The following is a 6,000-nucleotide window of genomic DNA, read 5'->3' as shown; positions in this document are numbered from 1 at the left end:
TTTCATCCACTTTTCATTCTTATTATTTACATTCCATTGGTTCTAATAACTTCCCATGTACTTTCCTTGGCATTACTGTCTGTTAGATCTCATTATTATTGTGTTAGGGCACGGAGGGGCGAGCCCTTGGGTATACACTTCTTTCCCTTATTTTCATTGAACGAGGGTCTCTACAGGCAGACAAGGTGTGATTAGGTTCTATTAGATTGACAATTATTCAGCTGCCCGCTCATAATAGGTTCACGTGCTACGTGACGCCAAAACATGCGCATAAGAGTGTTTTCACACTCGTCGTTTGGCCTATAGATGGCGCTGACTGTCACTCCTACTTCTAAAATCACATATAAACCCAAAAAGTGGATGGAGGGAAGGCCGCTGTGGTAGCTCAATGGTTAGAGCATCGAACGCGTTATTCGAAGGTTGTAGGTTAGATTCCTGCTCACGGCTGGTTATTCTTTCATCCACTTTTCTTTCTTTTTATTTACATTCCATTGGTTCTAATAACTTCCCCTGTACATTCCTTGGCATTACTGTCTCTTAGATCTCATTAATATTGTGTTAGGGCACGGAGGGGCGAGCCCTTGGGTATACACTTCTTTCCCTAATTTTCATTGAACGAGGGTCTCGTACTGGCAGACTTGGTGTGTTTAGGTTGTACAACAGGGACAATTAATCAGCTGCCCGCTCATAATAAGTTCACGTGCTACGTGACGCCAAAACATGCGCATAAGAGTGTTTTCACACTCGTCGTTTGGCTTATAGATGGCGCTGACTGTCACTCCTACTTCTAAAATCACATATAAACCCAAAAAGTGGATGGAGGGAAGGCCGCTGTGGTAGCTCAGTGGTTAGAGCATCGAACGCGTTATTCGAAGGTCGTAGGTTCGATTCGTGCTCACGGCTGGTTAATTTTTCATCCACTTTTTTTTCTTCCTATTTACATTCCATTGGTTCTAATAACTTCCCCTGCACATTCCTTGGCATTACTGTCCGTTAGATCTCATTAATATTGTGTTAGGGCACGGAGGGGCGAGCCCTTGGGTATACACTTCTTTCCCTAATTTTCATTGAACGAGGGTCTCGTACTGGCAGACTTGGTGTGTTTAGGTTGTACAACAGGGACAATTAATCAGCTGCCCGCTCATAATAAGTTCACGTGCTACGTGACGCCAAAACATGCGCATAAGAGTGTTTTCACACTCGTCGTTTGGCTTATAGATGGCGCTGACTGTCACTCCTACTTCTAAATTCACATATAAACCCAAAAAGTGGATGGAGGGAAGGCCGCTGTGGTAGCTCAGTGATTAGAGCATCGAACGCGTTATTCGAAGGTCGTAGGTTCGATTCGTGCTCACGGCTGGTTAATTTTTCATCCACATTTTTTTCTTCTTATTTACATTCCATTGGTTCTAATAACTTCCCCTGCACATTCCTTGGCATTACTGTCCGTTAGATCTCATTAATATTGTGTTAGGGCACGGAGGGGCGAGCCCTTGGGTGTACACTTCTTTCCCTTATTTTCATTGAACAAGAGTCTCATACTGGCAGACTTGGTGTGTTTAGGTTGTATAAGAACGACAATTAATCAGCTACCCACTCATAATAAGTTCACGTGCTACGTGACGCCAAAACATGCGCATAAGAGTGTTTTCACACTCGTCGTTTGGATTATAGATGGCGCTGGCTGTCACTCCTACTTCTAAATTCGCATATAAACCCAAAAAAGTGGACGGAGGGAAGGCCGCTGTGGTAGCTCAGTGGTTACAGCATCGAACGCGTTATACAAAGGTCGTAGGTTCGATTCCTGCTCACGACTGGTTATTTTCTCATCTAATTTTCTGTCTTCTTATTTACATTTCATTGGTTTTAATAACTTCCCCTGTACATTCCTTGGCATTACTGTCTGTTAGATCTCATTAATATTGTGTTAGGGACCGGAGGGGCGAGCCCTTGGGTATACACTTCTTTCCCTAATTTTCATTGAACGAGGGTCTCGTACTGGCAGACTTGGTGTGTTTAGGTTGTACAAGAGGGACAATTAATCAGCTGCCCGCTCATAATAAGTTCACGTGCTACGTAACGCCAAAACATGCGCATAAGAGTGTTTTCACACTCGTCGTTTGGCTTATAGATGGCGCTGGCTGTCACTCCTGCTTCTAAATTCGCATATAAACCCAAAAAAGTGGACGGAGGGAAGGCCGCTGTGGTAGCTCAGTGGTTAGAGCATCGAACGCGTTATTCGAAGGTCGTAGGTTCGATTCCTGCTCACGGCTGGTTATTTTCTCATCTACTTTTCTTTCTTATTATTTACATTCCATTGGTTCTAATAACTTCCCCTGTACAATCCTTGGCATTACTGTCTGTTAGATCTCATTAATATTGTGTTAGGGCACGGAGGGGCGAGCCCTTGGGTGTACACTTCTTTCCCTTATTTTCACTGAACAAGGGTCTCATACTGGCAGACTTAGTGTGTTTCGGTTGTATGAGAGGGACAATTATTCAGCTGCCCGCTCATAATATGTTTGCGTGCTACATGACGCCAAAACATGTGCATAACAGTGTCTTCACACTCGTCGTTTGGCTTATAGATGGCGCTGACTGTCAATCCTACTTCTAAATTCACATATAAACCCAAAAAAGAGGACGGAGGGAGGGCTGCCATGTTAGCTCTGTCGTTAGAGCATCGAATGCGTTACTCGAAGGTCGTAGGTTCGATTCGTGCTCACGGCTGGTTAATTTTTAATCCACTTTTTTTCTTCCTATTTACATTCCATTGGTTTTAATAACTTCCCCTGCACATTCCTTGGCATTACTGTCTGTTAGATCTAATTAATATTGTGTTAGGGCACGGAGGGGCGAGTCTTTGGGTATACACTTCTTTCCCTTATTTTCATTGAACAAGGGTCTCATACTGGCAGACTTGGTGTGTTTAGGTTGTATAAGAGCGACAATTAATCCGCTACCCGCTCATAAAAAGTTCACGTGCTACGTGACGCCAAAACATGCGCATAGGAGTGTTTTCACACTCGTCGTTTGGCTTATAAATGGCGCTGACTGTCACTCCTACTTCTAAATTCACATATAAACCCAAAAAAGTGGACGGAGGGAAGGCCGTTGTGGTAGCTCAGTGGTTAGAGCATCGAACGCGTTATTCGAAGGTCGTAGGATCGATTCCTGCTCACGGCTGGTTATTTTCTCATCTACTTTTCTGTCTTCTTATTTACATTTCATTGGTTCTAATAACTTCCCCTGTACATTCCTTGGCATTACTGTCTGTTAGATCTCATTAATATTGTGTTAGGGCACGGAGGGGCGAGCCCTTGGGTATGCACTTCTTTCCCTTATTTTCACTGAACAAGGGTCTCATACTGGCAGACTTAGTGTGTTTAGGTTGTATGAGAGCGACAATTAATCAGCTACCCACTCATAATAAGTTCACGTGCTACGTGACGCCAAAACATGCGCATAAGAGTGTTTTCACACTCGTCGTTTGGATTATAGATGGCGCTGGCTGTCACTCCTACTACTAAATTCGCATATAAACCCAAAAAAGTGGACGGAGGGAAGGCCGCTGTGGTAGCTCAGTGGTTAGAGCATCGAACGCGTTATACGAAGGTCGTAGGTTCGATTCCTGCTCACGGCTGGTTATTTTCTCATCTACTTTTCTGTCTTCTTATTTACATTTCATTGGTTTTAATAACTTCCCCTGTACATTCCTTGGCATTACTGTCTGTTAGATCTCATTATTATTGTGTTAGGGCACGGAGGGGCGAGCCCTTGGGTATACACTTCTTTCCCTAATTTTCATTGAACGAGGGTCTCGTACTGGCAGACTTGATGTGTTTAGGTTGTACAAGAGGGACAATTAATCAGCTGCCCGCTCATAATAAGTTCACGGGCTACGTAACGCCAAAACATGCGCATAAGAGTGTTTTCACACTCGTCGTTTGGCTTATAGATGGCGCTGGCTGTCACTCCTACTTCTAAATTCGCATATAAACCCAAAAAAGTGGACCGAGGGAAGGCCGCTGTGGTAGCTCAGTGGTTAGAGCATCGAACGCGTTATTCGAAGGTCGTAGGTTCGATTCCTGCTCACGGCTGGTTATTTTCTCATCTACTTTTCTTTCTTATTATTTACATTCCATTGGTTATAATAACTTCCCCTGTACAATCCTTGGCATTACTGTCTGTTAGATCTCATTAATATTGTGTTAGGGCACGGAGGGGCGAGCCCTTGTGTGTACACTTCTTTCCCTTATTTTCACTGAACAAGGGTCTCATACTGGCAGACTTAGTGTGTTTAGGTTGTATAAGTGCGACAAATAATCAGCTACTAGCTCATAATAAGTTCACGTGCTACGTGACGCCAAAACATGCGCATAAGAGTGTTTTCACACTCGTCGTTTGGCTTATAGATGGCGCTGACTGTCACTCCTACTTCTAAATTCACATATAAACCCAAAAAGTGGTTGCAGGGAAGGCCGCTGTGGTAGCTCAGTGGTTAGAGCATCGAACGCGTTATTCGAAGGTCGTAGGTTCGATTCGTGCTCAAAGCTGGTTAATTTTTCATCCACTTTTTTTTCTTCTTATTTACATTCCATTGGTTCTAATAACTTCCCCTTCTCTTTCCTTGGCATTACTGTCCGTTAGATCTCATTAATATTGTGTTAGGGCACGGAGGGGCGAGCCCTTGGGTATACACTTCTTTTCCTTATTTTCATTAAACGAGGGTCTCGTACTGGCAGACTTGGTGTGTTTAGGTTGTATGAGAGGGACAATTATTCAGCTGCCCGCTCATAATAAGTTTGCGTGCTACGTGACACCAAAACATGCGCATAAGAGTGTTTTCACACTCGTCGTTTGGCTTATAGATGGCGCTGACTGTCACTCCTACTTCTAAATTCACATATAAACACAATAAGTGGTTGGAGGGAAGGCCGCTGTGGTAGCTCAATGGTTAGAGCATCGAACGCGTTATTCGAAGGTCGTAGCTTCGATTCCTGCTCACGGCTGGTTATTTTTTCATCCACTTTTCTTTCTTATTATTTACATTCCATTGGTTCTAATAACTTCCCATGTACTTTCCTTGGCATTCTTGTCTGTTAGATCTCATTATTATTGTGTTAGGGCACGGAGGGGCGAGCCCTTGGGTACAAACTTCTTTCACTTATTTTCATTGAACGAAGGTCTCTACAGGCAGACTAGGTGTGATTAGGTTGTATTAGATTGACAATTATTCAGCTTCCCGCTCATAATAGGTTCACGTGCTACGTGACGCCAAAACATGCGCATAAGAGTGTTTTCACACTCGTCGTTTGGCTTATAGATGGCGCTTACTGTCACTCCTACTTCTAAATTCACATAAAAACCCAAAAAGTGGATGAAGGGAAGGCCGCTGTGGTAGCTCAGTGGTTAGAGCATCGAACGCGTTATTCGAAGGTCGTAGGTTCGATTCGTGCTCACGGCTGGTTAATTTTTAATCCACTTTTTTTTCTTCTTATTTACATTCCATTGGTTTTAATATCTTCCCCTGCACATTCCTTGGCATTACTGTCTGTTAGATCTAATTAATATTGTGTTAGGGCACGGAGGGGCGAGCCCTTGGGTGTACACTTCTTTCCCTTATTTTCATTGAACAAGGGTCTCATACTGGCAGACTTGGTGTGTTTAGGTTGTATAAGAGCGACAATTATTCAGCTACCCACTCATAATAAGTTCACGTGCTACGTGACGCCAAAACATGCGCATAAGAGTGTTTTCACACTCGTCGTTTGGCTTATAGATGGCGCTGGCTGTCACTTATACTTCTAAATTCGCATATAAACCCAAAAAAGTGGACGGAGGGAAGGCCGCTGTGGTAGCTCAGTGGTTAGAGCATCGAACGCGTTATTCGAAGGTCGTAGGTTCGATTCCTGCTCACGGCTGGTTATTTTCTCATCTACTTTTCTGTCTTCTTATTTACATTTCATTGGTTCTAATAACTTCCCCTGTACATTCCTT

Source organism: Rhipicephalus microplus, chromosome X, assembly GCF_043290135.1.
Source record: "Rhipicephalus microplus isolate Deutch F79 chromosome X, USDA_Rmic, whole genome shotgun sequence".
Lineage (NCBI taxonomy): Eukaryota > Metazoa > Arthropoda > Arachnida > Ixodida > Ixodidae > Rhipicephalus > Rhipicephalus microplus.
Note: the sequence above shows the minus strand (reverse complement) of the source record.